The sequence below is a fragment of the Acinonyx jubatus genome, chromosome A2, assembly GCF_027475565.1.
Source record: "Acinonyx jubatus isolate Ajub_Pintada_27869175 chromosome A2, VMU_Ajub_asm_v1.0, whole genome shotgun sequence".
In the NCBI taxonomy this organism is placed as follows: domain Eukaryota; kingdom Metazoa; phylum Chordata; class Mammalia; order Carnivora; family Felidae; genus Acinonyx; species Acinonyx jubatus.
The window spans coordinates 139,139,028-139,153,451 of record NC_069383.1 but is presented as its reverse complement, the minus strand read 5'-3'; the positions used below and the strand labels follow the sequence as shown (position 1 = coordinate 139,153,451).

Sequence of the window (14,424 nt, the reverse complement as noted above, 5' to 3'; positions counted from 1 at the left end):
TCTAAACATTGGGGATACTTGTGCCCATATGAATCAGCACCACTGTATCCTTTGGATAAATTCCTAGTAGTAGGATAAATTCCTAGTAGTGCTATTGCTGGGTCATAGGGTAGATCTATTTTTAATTTTTTGAGGAACCTCCACACTGTTTTCCAGAGTGGCTGCACCAGTTTGCATTCCCACCAATAGTGCAAGAGGGTTCCTGTTTCTCCACATCCTCTCCAGCATCTGTAGTTTCCTGAGTTGTTCATTATAGCCACTCTGACTGGCATGAAGTGATATCTCAGTGTGGTTTTGATTTGTATTTGCCTGATAATGACTGACATTGAGCTTTCATGTGTCTTTTGGCCATCTGGATGTCTTCTTGGTTCAATTGTAAATAGAATTCGTTTCCTGATTTCTCCATTTGTTCCTTCATTATTGGTGTATAGAAATGCAACTGATTTCTGTACATTGATTTTGTACCCTGTGACTTTGCTGGATTCATGTATCAGTTTTAGCAGTCTTTTGGCAGAGTCTTTCAGGTTTTCCATGTAGAGTATCATGTCATCTGTGAAAAGTGAAAGTTTGACTTCTTTGCCAATTTTGATGCCTTTTATTTCATTTTGTTGCCTGACCGCTGATGCTAGGCCTTGTAACACTATGTTAAACAACAGTGGTGAGAATGGACATCCCTGTCGTGTTCCTGATCTTAGGGGGAAAGCTCTCACTTATTACCCATTGAGGATGATATTAGTTGTGGGCTTTTTATATATGGCTTTTATGATGTTTAAGTATATTCCTTGTATCCCAACTTTCTCGAGGGTTTTTATTAAGAAAGGATACTGTATTTTGTCAAATGCTTTTTCTGCACCTATTGACAGGATCATGTGGTTCTTATCCTTTCTTTTATTAATGTGATGAATCACATTGATTGATTTGCAAATATTGAACCAACCCTGCAGCCCAGGAATGAATCCCACTTGATCATGGTGAATAATACTTTTTATATGCTCTTGAATTCAATTTGCTAGTATCTTGTTCAGAATTTTTGCATCCATGATCATCAGGGATATTGGCCTGTAATTCTCCTTTTTTGTGGGTCTCTGTCTGCTTTGGGAATCAAGGTAGTGTTAGCTTCATAGAATGAGCCCAGAAGTTTTCCTTCTGCTTCTATTTTTTGGAACAGCTTGAGAAGGATAGGTATTAACTTTGCTTTAAATGTCTGGTAGAATTCCCCAGGGAAGCCATCTGGCCCAAGACTCTTATTTGTTGGAAGATTTTTGATAACTGATTCAATTTCTTCAGTAGTTTTGGGTCTGCTAAAATTTTCTATTTCTTCCCATTTAAGTTTTGGTAATGTGTGGGTATCTAGGAATTTGTCCATTTCTTCCAGGTTGTCCAGTTTGTTGGCATATAATTTTTCATAGTATTCCCTGACAATTGCTTGTATTTCTGAGGGATCAGTTGTGATAAATCCATTTTCATTCATGATTTTATCTATTTGGGTCCTCTCTGTTTTCTTTTTGAGAAGTCTGGCTAGGGGGTTGTCAATTTTATTTATTTTTTCAAAAAACCAACTCTTAGTTTCATTGATCTGGTCTACTGGTGTTTTTTTTTTTTTTTTTGGATTCTATGTTGTTTATTTCTGCTCTGATCATCTTTATTATTTCTCTTCTTCTGCTGGCCTTGGGGTTTCTTTTGTTGTTCTGCTTCTAGTTCCTTTAGGTGTGCTGCTAAATTTTGTATTTGCTATTTTTCTAGATTCTTGAGATAGGCCTGGATTGCAACATATTTTCCTCTTAGGACTGCCTTTGCTGCATCCCAAGAGTTTGGACTGTTGTGTTTTCATTTTCATTTGTTTCCATATATTTTTAAATTTCTTATTTAATTGCCTGGTTGACCCATTTGTTCTTTAGTAGGATGTCCTTTAACTTCCATGCATTTGGAGGTTTTCCAAACTTTTTCCAGTGGTTGATTTCAAGTTTCATAGCATTGTGATCTGAAAGTGTGCATGGTATGATATCAATTATTTTATATTTATTGAGAGCTGTTTTGTGACCTGTATGTGATCTATCTTGGAGAATGTTCCATGTACACTCGAAAAGAATGTGTATTATGCTGCTTTAGGATGACAAATTCTGAATGTATCTGTCAAGTCCATCTGGTTCAGTGTATCATTCAGGGCTATTGTTTCTTTATTGATTTTCTGTCTAGATGATCTTTCCATTGTTGTAAGTGGAGTATTAAAGTCCCCTGCAATTATCACATCCTTACCAATAAGATTGCTTATGTTTGTTTTATATATTTGGGTGTTCCGAATTTGGTGCATAAACACTTATAATTGTTAGCTCTTCTTGATGGATAGACCCCATAATTATGATATAATGTCCTTCTTCATCTTTTGTTATAGCCTTTAGTTTAAAATCTAGTTTGTCTGATATAAGTATGGCTACTCCAGCTTTCTTTTGACTTCCAGTAGCATGATAGATGGTTCTCCATCCCCTCACTTTCAATCTGAAGGTGTCCGCAGGCCTAAAATGGGTCTCTTGTAGACAGCAAATAGATGGGTCTTGTTTTTTTTTATCCATTCTGATACCTTATGTCTTTTTATTGGAGCGTTTAGTCCATTTACATTCAGTGTTATTATTGAAAGATATGGATTTAGAGTCATTGTGTTATCTTTAGGTTTCATGCTTGTAGTGATGTCTCTGGTCCTTTGTGGTCTTTGCAACATTTCACTCACAGAGTCCCTCTTAGACTCTCTTGTAGGGCTGGTTTAGTGGTGATGAATTCCTTCAGTTTTTGTTTGGGAAAACTTTTATCTCTCCTTCTATTCTGAATGACAGGCTTGCTGGATAAAGGCTTGCATATTTGCTTGGCTGCATATTTTTCCTATTCAGCATGTTGAAAATTCCCTGCCACTATGTTTAGCTTATACTTAAGTTTTCTTTTCTCTATTGCTGTTATCCTCCCTGTCAGCCACCATGATGTCTTCTTTGGTTTTTGCTTGCATCATTGAAGATGCATAGGGAATAATCACTTCTCCTAGTTCCTTCAGAGGGTAAAATTAAAAAAAAAATAGTGGTGTTTTATATTCATTTTCTATTGCTTTCTGCACAATTATCACAGGCTGTGTTTGGTTCTTGACTCAATTTCTTTTCCTAGTCTCTCAGTTATGACCAGGAAGAGAAGAGCTTCCTCTATTGGTCTCTCTGGTGCCCTGGCCTTACTTATAACCTGGGTGAGCTCTGATTTGCCTTGGCTCTTTTTTTTTTCCTTTAAAGTTTATTTATGAGAGAGAAGTGGGACAGAGGGGAGGATAGAAAGAGAAAGAATCCCAAGCAGGCTCTGCATTGTCCACACTGAGCCCATTGTGGAGCTTGAGTCATGATCTGTGAGATCATGACCTGAGTCAAACCAAGAGTCAGATGCTTAACCAACTGAGCCACCAGGTGCCCCTCATTTGCCTTGACTCTTAAGTGCAGTCAGAATCCACTTTCTTTTTTTCTTTTTTAAAAATCTTTATTTATTTTTGAGAGAGAGGGAGGGAGAGAGACAGAGCATGAGCAGGGGAGGGGCAAGAGAGAGGGAGACAGAGAATCTGAAGCAGGGTCCAGCTCTGAGCTGACAGCACAGAGCCCGACATGGGGCTTGAACGCACAGACAGTGAGAGCATGACCTGAGCCGAAGTCTGAGGCTCAACCTACTGAGCCACCCATGCTCCCCTTTTTTTTAATGTTTATTTATTTTTGAGAGGGAGTAGGAAGGGGCAGAGAGAGAGGGAGCCACAGAATCTGAAGCAGGCCCCAGGCTCTGAGCTTTCAGCATAGAGCCCAATGTGGGGCTCAAACTCACCAACTGTGAGATTGTGACATGAGCTGAAGTTGGATGCTTAACTAACTGAGCCACCCGGGCACCCCAGACTCCACTTTCTTCTCTAGAGCTGATCCTTGGGGAGCCTCACTTACACTGGGAACCTAAATGCTGGGAAGGGTTTGAGGCCATATTTAACAATTCAGAGGCAAGGGTCAGGTTTCAGTGAAACTACTCAGGTGGCTGTGCAGTCAGAACTTCCAGTACCGTTCTCGCCTGTCCAGTTACATTCTCCTTTGGGTGGCTGTTCTGACTCCCAACTTCCTTTACTTTTCTGTCAACCCCCACTCACTAATGAGAAACCCAGTACTTGCACACGGTTCCTTTTCCAACAAAGAGTCTTCCAGTGGGGTGCCCTGTGCAGACTTACCCACATGTCCTACTGTCTTCCTTCCACTGAAGTCTGACTTTGCTCTCTCATAATCTGAGAGCCTCTTTGGTGATTGCAGAGAGTGGTGGATTTGCTTTCTGGATAACACAGCGGCATGTGCTCATCTGAAGGTCATTCTATACAAATGGATTAAGTAGTGTATTTGTTTCCATTGGTGCTGCAGCAAATTGCCACAAAGTTAGTGGTTAAAACAATACATATGTATTCTCAGACTTCTGGAAATCAGAAGTCCCAAGTCAAGGTGTTGGCAAGGTTGTGCTCCTTCTGGAGGCTTGAGGAGAGAATGTTTCCTTCCCTTTTTAACTTCTAGAAGCTACCCGCATTTCTTGGCTTTTTTTTTTTCTTTAATTACTCCAACCTCTTGCTCTATCCTCACATCTACTGCTTACTCTGATCTCCAGTCTTCTCTTGTAAGGACCTTAATGGTTATATCAGGCCCACCTGAATAATCCTGGATAATCTCCTTGTCACAAGATCCTTAACTTAATCATACCTGCAAAGTCCTTTTTCCTGTTCCAGGGATTAGAAGGGGGACATCTTTGAGTGGCATTTATTCTGCCTGTCGCAAGTAGTATTCAGTGTAGACGCTCTTTAAGTCAGTATTTCTCAAAATGAAACAATATACAGACCCCGTTTTAAGAAATAAAATTTTATAGACTCTGCCCTGTGTTGACTTATGTTTATTAGTTTGTTACATGAATGCATAAAAACATTAAACTGCTTATAAAAACTTCGCATTTGTAACTCTTCTACAAAGATAAAACTAAAACAAATTTACAAATTAAATACAATACATAAAGTGCATAAAATTCAAATTAAGTACACTAATTTAATACGATAGATGATATGGTTTCACTGAAAGTGGAATTGCTGAGAAAATTTGAGCGTGGTGCTGACCATGGGCATGGGATTTCTCCTGAGTATAACATGCCTGTCCTACCTGTTGTGTGATGACTCAGTTCTTCCTTGTTTTCCCTCACAGTTGTTGTTCATAGAGGATTCTCTCACATAATTTGGCTTTTACCTTTCTTGAACACTTGCTCATTTCCTCACTTGCCCGAGACAATGAAAATATTACTGTGGATCCCAGTAAAAATACTGGCTCTGAATTTGCACAGCAGTACTTGACTAGGTAATGGTCATCCAGGAGATCCAGAGTATGCTTTCTTAAAAAAGAGGATTATTTTTTAATTGAAAAACCAATCATAATTTCTTACAGAGAATTCATCAGAGGGACTCTGCCTTAACTCTGACGTTAATGGTAGAAATCGTAAGCAGTGGAGGAAGCATTTTTCATTGAGAATATTATTTTATGTAAATCTTACATCACTTAACTTTTAACTTTTTTAATTAGTAATAATTGCACCTCAGATAAACCTCATTGGCTACAATACTGCCACTGCACAAAGCTTAACTTTTAACTTTTTAATCTTTGTACAATACACTAAAGCTCTTGAGGGAGTATTTACAAGACTGCTTTTTCAATAGTCTGTGACTATATATTTGATGGGGGAAAAAAGTATTTTAGAAAGGAGAGAGTAGGGGATAGACAGAGTGAGAGGGATGTAAGGGGTGATGAGTGGATGAGAAACTGATTATATGAGAGCCCTGGTTTCCATTGTGCTGAACAGTTTGGCTATTGGGTTACATAGTCACCCAGGAAAGAATTTAAGTGTCCTCATAGTCTGGAGAAGGTATGGGTTCCCTGTCCTGGCTATAGTTCTTTCTATAATCTGACCCTCACAAAGCTATTATTTCCTTGGTGTTCTCCTCCATTAGTGAAGGTTGGTAGGATGTGATTTCACAAGCTGCTTCTGGACCAGAATTCTCCTGTTTGCTGAGCTCCATGCTGTTCTGAGAACATCAGTTACAATGCTATCTGCTTCCTTCTGGGAAAATTCTAGTCTGCAGTCAGGTCAGTGAAGGTGATTAGAGATCCTGGGGCTAGTAGGATTGCACACTGCCATATCAGTACTTACGAAATTCATTGGCTCCTAATTTTTAATTTGTTTTGAAAAAAAAAAAAAGACAAATTTACATTTCCTTTCCCTACTGCTGTCATTCACACTAGAAGGAATTTTATGTTTTCTTTGTGAAACAAAACAATTCTGTAATGGAAGAAAGGAATCTTGGAAAAACATCAGCAAGGTATACACATTTTTTGCTCTTGCATTTGGGTTTTGCAGCTAAGATATACCCCAAATTATTATCTACCTAAGATTTATCACAAGGTCATAATCTCATCAAAATCCTATCCGCTACACAGAATTGCCCGAATTCACTTCCTGTTGGTAAATTTACTCACCAATTTTATGTTTTCAACTCTCAACTTCTTAATAGAATGTGGCATTTGGTTTTTAAGACCTGATCATTGCGATGTAATTACAATAGAAACATCTTGTTGGTGTGCAATGGGTGCACAATATTTAATGAATAAATAAACAAGTAAATGATGCTAAAAAGCTGATTTTTAAATCTTAATTTCATGGATTGCTTTGATGCCATTGTATGATTTTATTATAAGTAGATTCTACCAGAAACCAAGGGAGAGTTGGAAAGAGATGGAATGGGATAAGGGTGTGGTGAAGGAGGAGCAGGTATGATGCTTTGGTGTTATGTGCTGAGATTTTTTTTTTTTTTTTACAGCACAGAAAATAATAACATGACAAACATTATATTCACCACCAGAAATTATTATTTTGAACATTTCTTTTTTCACATTTTCTTTAAGTCTTTGATTTTTAACGAAAAATAAATAGAAATAAAACTGAAGTGTCTTTTTGCTCCACACCTTGGCCCATACCCCTTACCCATCATCCAACCATTGCCACAACTGTGGATTTGGTGAAAATCCTTCCAGTTTATTCTTTTACATGTGTGTGTGTGTGTGCACACATGCATATGTGGGTATAGTGTTATTTTCTAGCTTGCATTTTTAATTTTCTGAAATGCGGTGTGGATAGGATTTACAGGAGGGCTATGCTTTTTCTTCCTTTTCCCTCTCTTTTTCTGCTTTTGGTCCTGAGCTAGTTTTCTTTTTTGTGTACTTTATCTCCTATAAGTTAGGAAGACATGTTTTTCAGGACCTAGTATTTTCTTTCTTTATTTATTTTTTAAATTTTAAGTAGGTCCCATGCCCAACATGGGGCTTGAACTCAAGACCCAGAGATCAAGACTCACATGCTGTACTGTGAGCTAGCCAGTTGCCCCCAGGACCTAGTATTTTCTTCAAACAAACAAACAAACAAACAAACAAACAAAACTTTATTTTTCTACTTATGAAGAGAAGACAGGATTATTTGGAAAACTGAGAAAACATCAACAGGTCTGTGTTAACTGGGAGGCTTGCTTACCTGCAGAGGAGCTCCTGCCTTGGCAATCCCTACTCCCTCTCTTCTGTTTTATTTTTCTCCATAGCATGTACTAGTATCTGAGGTACTATATATTTACATGCTCATTTGTTTATTTCCTGCATCCTGTCCCTAGAATCTAAGTTCCATCAAACTGGGGCTTTTGTTTTTCTACCATTATTTCTCCCATGTCTAGAATTGTGGAAGGCACCCAGTAAATATTTGTGGTATGAATAAATGAATGAACAGCTTCACTATTTTTCATATTATATACATGTCATTTTATATGAAAAGGCATCATATAAAACAGCTTTTTTTATTTTTATTTTTTAAATGTTTATTTATTTATTTGGAGAGAGAGAGAGCAAGTGGGGAAGAAGCAGAGAGAGATGGGAAGAGAGAATCCCAAGCAGGCTCCACTCTGTCAGTGCAGAGCCAGACATGGGGCTCAATCCCATGAACTGAGATCATGACCTGAGCTGAGAAGAAATCAAGAGTCGGACGCTTAATCAACTGAGCCACCCAGGCACCCCAAAACAGCTTGCTTTTTAAAACCATATATATTGTCAACACTTTCCATATCAAGAACATTTTTCTCTAACACTTTTCATAATGGCTCCTTAATATGTCACTTTAGAAGCGTGACAGTTTACTTAATCATTATCTAGTAATGCACATCTTGATGGTGTGCAAAATTTTATAATAAACGACAGCTCAGGGAAAGATGGGCACTTGAATACACATCCCTTCCTTGCACTCTCTCTCCCATCCTGTGGAATAGCACTGCAACTAGAGCCGGCAAGGGGGCAGGACTCCAGTTCCCTCACTTTATAAACTTCACATAGCTCCCTAGCTATTTGTTATCATCGCTGTCCTTTTTCCACCTGGTGCATTTGAGTCAGACAGGAAACAAGTGTTGTATTTCTCTTCTTATTCAAAGCCATCATCCAATGTTGTTGAGTATTGCATTTCAATACTTCTAATAGGACATGCATCATGGGCCGAACCTGTGATTTTTCCCCCTTAGGAGATTTTGGCTGATCATTCAGGAATACAGCTTATTTTGTTTTGCTAATTTCATGCAACTCCCTGCCTGTCACTTAATCTTCAGCACCTCTCAAATCAATTGATCAGAGGTAATTTAGGTAAAGCATTTGCTTTCTCTTCCTACCCTGTGATCAATAAGTGACTCTTTAGGAATAATTAAGTGTCCTTACCTCCTAGCATGCACCACCTAAGGGCCCCTTAGTTACTGGTACACAAACTTGCTGCTGTGACCCAAGGAGAAATGTTCTCCTTAGAAGGATAAGCTCCTTAGTAATATGGGTATGAGGATAAATCAGTGACTCATTAGTTCCAAGGAATGTCCCTTTTCATCTTCCAGAGAAATATCCTTTGTACTTTCTTGCCTCTAAAAGTTTAAGGAGATCCCAATTATTTTTATTCATTCACCCATATTGGCCAGCCTAAGATGGCCTTACTCAAAGTCTCAGAATAAAAAAGTCTTACAGGAGTTAAAGGGGTTTTACATTATATTTATCTGCAAAACACACTTGATTTAATTAAGATATGTGATAGACATAATGGTAATACTTCCTATTTATAGTGTTTTCATAGTTTTTAAAAGATTTCTGCAGACTCCGTCATTTGTCCCTTGCAGTGTGAATATCTTTATTTTATTGGAGAGGAAGCTGACTTTTAGAAAGGTCCGTGTTTTGCCCATTGTTACAGTTAGTGAGAAGTGAAGTCAGAATTCAAATCCCAAACCACTGATCCAGTTCTTTTGACAAAGCTTAGATGCCCAGCACTATCCAGATGTTCTTTACCCTCCTGCATGTTAGAATCATCTGAGGAGCTTATTAAAAAACACTACTTCCTGGGCTCACCCCTCTCAAGGATTCTACACCATTTGGTCTGTTCCAGGGCCAGGAATCACTATTTTTTTAAAAAAGTTCTCCAGGCGATTCTAATGTGCAGTCTTAGGGTTCTCCAGCACAGTCTCCCTAGGTAGTGATGACACAATAGGCAGTTCGCCTCTAATCAAGAAAAGCAGTTTAGCACAAAAACATAGAAAAGAATGATGACTTCATTTTGCTCTCCCTCTATGTCATTAGAGAAAATCATGGGAGTTTAAAAGTCATTGCAGAGAGATTAAGCTTTTTATTAAGAATTATGGAATGGCAGAAGTTTCTAGCTATGTCGTGACCCTCTCAGGGAAGAAAGCTGCCCCCTTCCCACTGGCAGGTGACTCCTCTACCAGAAATGTGAGGTCAATCGATACCTTACCATTACCGTATTTTGACCTATCTCCTTTTGATGATGCAAAAGAATGTTAATCAGGGCTGATTATTTTTTGGTTCATCAAAAGACTTGACTCCAGTCAGCGAATCTCCATTCTTTGTTTAAAGTCTTGAAGTGCAAGAATTTGGCTATTCTATTTGTCTTTTCTGTCTCATCTGGAATGGGTTTGGCACACATCCACAGCTTCACCTGTTTGGCTCCTTTTCATACACTGGTGTCAGAAAAGCAATGGAATTCTCTGCTGTAGGCACACCGGTGTCTAATCTTGAGAGGGCTTCTCCAGACTTCAGTAGTGCTTGTTCAGGTGGTCTGCTCCTGTGTATTTTTTAACCACTGCTCATGCTTGATTTATTATGCCTTACCTCTGCTTCAGGAAGGGCCTCCTCAGAATTCTAGTCCTATGTTGCTTGTGTCTATTCAGAGTTTGTGTACTCTTTTTGTATAACATCCTACATTTAAATAATTGGCTTTGAGGCGGCAAGAGGCCCCCCAGGCACAACTAAGCCCAGTCTTTACAGCCAGACCCATCTGCCTTGTTGGAATTTCAGGGTTTCCACTCATGAGCTGGGAGGTCTGAGCCAAAATACTTAATCTCTTGGAACCTCAGTTTCTTCATTTGATTTGAGAATTAAATAAAATGATTTGTTAAGTGCCTGACATAACATGGGTGCTCCATCTGTGTTAGTCTGTTTTCCTAGACTTGATATTCTATTTTCAAAATACTATAGTTGCATAGCTAAACCTGCCTGTGTTATCTTCACCCCTCAATAAATAGGTCTAGCTGCTCAACAATTCGCTGAGAAAATTGGAATTCTATCTCTGATCTGCCCAATTCCAAAGATTGTTGCTTCTTTGGTAAGCATCTTCTGGATTTTAGGTAGGGCATCTATTTAAAGAATGGAAAGAGAGATGCTTAAACAATAATGTCCAAGTCACTGCCTGCTTTTCCAAGCCCCAACCTTTGCATGAAACATTTGGGTAGGGTAGGGTATGAGACATATAGGGGTGTTGATGGTTTTGGTGGCATAGTTGTGTTGGAGTGGGTGTGTGTCAACAGAAGGAATGTGATTGTAATAATCAGTTCACAAAACTCCTCACAGTGTCTAAGTGGCAGAGCCCTGCATGTTGAGAAGCTCCAGAGAGTCTTTAAGTAAAAAACTTCTCACAGGAGTCAAATATCAACAAAACATCTGTGTGCCTAATCAAGGAGGTACAAGGCCACACTTAGTCAACAGGAAGATTCCCTATAGAAAGACATCACTAAAAGAGTGCCGTATGATTTATTTGCTCTAACTCAATTTCCATCTGTCTCATAAAATGGATTGTGTACACATTGCACTCCAGGCATCCAGCCAGGGCAGAAGCATACTAAGGAGCAGAAAACCTTCCCCTCCTTCGGGTTGTTGGTGACATGCTCTGCTAAGAGCCAGGCATGGCTAGGGTGGTCTACAAGGAAATGCCTTGGACCACTAACCAACATCATAGACTTTTGGGAGTTGGCTGGATCACGGGCCTTTGAATAAGGCTTCATAGCAATAATGGGGGCCAGGTGGGTTTTGAACATTGTGCTTTTTTCCAGAAATTCCTGTCACTTACATTTACAGACTCCAGATGGTAATTTTGCCAGTTCAGGCAAGATGCTATCCATAGTTGCTTATATTTCCTATATAAATGGAGAATGGGCCGAACAAATGCTTTTTTGCTATAGCATGTCAAAGCAAATCAGATGAAACAGAAACCCTTTGTTATTCTGTAAACAGGTGAAGGAACTGCTTGTGGCCAAGAAAAAACCAATGTGATCCTATAAAACCGAATCAATAGTAAGGACCCAAAAATTCCTAGAGCCTTCTAAAAATTGAACTATGTGGGGACTTCTTACCTTTTCTAGGTAACAGAAATCTCATTTCTTTTGTTACTAAAGTTTCCTTGTTTATGTTATTGTAACATCATCAATAGATTTTAAGAAACTAGTTCTGTAGGTTTCTTCAGCTTTCCTCCTTTTCATTTGTTTTTGTTAGGCAAACCTAACAAGTCAGTTCCATAACATGTTTGCCATGGAGAGGGAGGAAAAGGAAGTCAATGTGAGGACACCCCCAGACAAGATTCCATGTCCTCTCCTCTGGAGCCACAGCATTCCTGTGAACACACCCTGCTCAGCTCTGTGTGACTTGGGACAGTTATAAAGCCACTCAGAGATTTAATTCCTTCTTTCATGAAATGGACATAATATACCTATCTTTCAAGTTTCTCTGGAGGAATGGCATAAAGTTACATAAAGTCATGGTCTTACTCCTGTATGCTCAGTGGATGGGGTTTAATAAATATTTCTTATATCTGAATCTGAATGTCAAAGCCTCATGCTGGGGTGGGTGATAGAGAGAGACAGCTCTTGCTCTTTGGGGTTAGAGTATCTCCTGGTAGAGGAGATTACCTCTCCTCTGAGACAGATGACTCAGCAGCCCTCTGTGAGCCCACTGCCTGCTGGACACAGTGACTGAGTGCTGAGGAAAGCAATGAATAAAAGAACCCCCTCCCCCATGGAGCTTATGGCCTAGTTGGAGACAGGGACATTCAAATAAACAAATTACCATCCAGATGCTAAGGGAAACAACTAAATCATGCACAGGGGAGAGAGATAACACACAGAAAAAGTAAGGCCATGGGTTAATCTGGCCTGCTGCCTGTTTCTGTAAATAAAATTCATTGGAACACATCTATGTTCATTTGTTCATGTATTGTCTTCAGCCACTTTTGCCCTAAAGTGGCAGAGTTGAGTATAGCCTGTTGTGTTTTAACATGGTACATGTTCCTAAAAATTACTACCCTATGCAAGATTGTGCAATAACATCCACAGACCATATGGGGAAAATGGCATTGTGGGCAACACTGAAACAGTCAGGGACAAATATTAAAAATCGATAGGAAGCTGATAAAGATAGCATCACTATTTTACACCTGTTAAATGGTTAAGAAACATATACCACAATAAATATGGAAGTTGACCTTGAAAAAGACGTGGCATCTTCCAGCAGGGCTTTAGCCTGTGCGCTATTCAGCAGTAGAGGAGGGTCATCTGAAATCTGATGGGAAGCGGTAGCACCCGGCAGGCGGGAGGGGGGTGGGGGACGATACGGCTCACAGCATCCCTGGTGACCTGGAGCAGATGGTGGATGTTTGAGGTACGTGTGTGTGCGTGTTTTGCGTATTCCTGGGTGTCTTGTTTCAGCGGGATGCAGTTTTCCATCGTCACCTAGTGTTTCTCATGGAGGAAACTGTACTTAAACAAACAAGAAATTTGTGTCATGCTCCTATTGTTCCCCAATATATTAATCACTCTGGGACAAATTCATGTTTCTGAAACAAGTGTTATTGATTGTTGTTGCAACAGAGACCATATGGCCTACAAATCCTAAAGGACATACCATTTAGCCCTTTCTGGAAAATGTTTACCGACCTCTGGCACAGAGGAAGGAGGGGTTAATGCTGAGGTATCAGGAAGGTTCCCAGAGGGTGTCATGTCATGTCTGAAGAGGAGAAGTATGACAGGTTGACACAGGGGAACAGGAACGTTTTGCCATTTTTATTGTTATTCCTTCTCCCATCCTATATGTGCATTTCTTCATCCCTGCCTCCTTTCCCAGGAGTGCAGCTTTTCTGAGTTTTATACAGAGGGAACTAAGTGTGGGTCAGAAAATGCTTCTTTGATTTAAGAACACTGAAAGTCATTTTTTGCCCCCAAAATACTTCTCCCAGCCCTCATCTTGGAAAGACATGGCCTTGGTAATCCCTTCCTTGTGGTAAAGCAAATAGAGTGGCTCATCAGTGTCATTATTACTAAGTTACATAGTCCTCCCATTTACCACCCCCTGTGTGGGGTCTGACTCCTTTCCTGAGGTCTGGCCCCATCAGACCTTTGCTGCTTCATCTCCCAGAACCACACCTAACTACTCTCTATTTCCCTCTGAGAGTTATGCGTCTGATTAGAGATATACACAAGTGTTTCACAGAGATGGGCTGGTTCCCACCAACAAGATGGTTATAATGTAATTAAATAGTTGACTTAGGGAAAAAAGAAAGGTGGGTCAATCAGAAAGAGGTAGGTCATGAAGAAAAGTCATATCATGAAGAAAAGAAAAAGTCATGAAGTAAAGAAAAAGGAAAGAAGGCATCTTGGTCCTCTGTACTTGCTAGAGGAAACTTATATGCATAAGACATCTTACCCTCATGTCAGAAAACAATCACATTACATAAATCTCCTTGGTCTGTTTTCACAATCATTAACTTTTTGATTATGATTTGCTTTCAGGGAAAATTTATGATGGCCATTGTGATGTGATTATAGTAATCCAAGTACTGCTCAAAGGAAGCAATACATTGACCATTTGCTATTATACATCAGGCTACTGAGTGTGGTTAATGTGAATCTACCCTGAATACTAGCTCCACTCTCAAGCTCCTGAATAAATCAGTTTTCTGGGCCTTCAAAGTAGAGGACTGGGTTGGGCTCTAGCAAACACATAAAGAATG

General features: G+C 39.5%; 1 long non-coding RNA gene and 1 other non-coding gene across 6 annotated transcripts in view; one reads left to right on the top strand and one right to left on the bottom strand.

Annotated features, from left to right (window-relative positions):
• The window catches only part of LOC106968861 (uncharacterized), a 202,520-nt gene that overhangs the window by 167,258 nt on the left and 20,838 nt on the right, over nucleotides 1-14,424 (top strand). For 2 of the 5 annotated variants that reach the window (XR_001429220.3, XR_008297104.1), the window contains one exon: nucleotides 11,916-12,676. The exons of 1 other annotated variant lie outside the window; for it this stretch is intronic. This is a non-coding gene — a long non-coding RNA (uncharacterized LOC106968861). Of the gene's footprint in view, nucleotides 1-11,915; nucleotides 12,679-14,424 lie in introns of those variants that run through there. 2 more of the 5 variants (XR_003413838.2, XR_008297103.1) reach the window with 2 other exon arrangements.
• On the bottom strand, nucleotides 5,519-5,657 carry LOC113593629 (U4 spliceosomal RNA). The gene has a single exon (XR_008297403.1). It is a non-coding gene; the product is annotated as a U4 spliceosomal RNA (small nuclear RNA).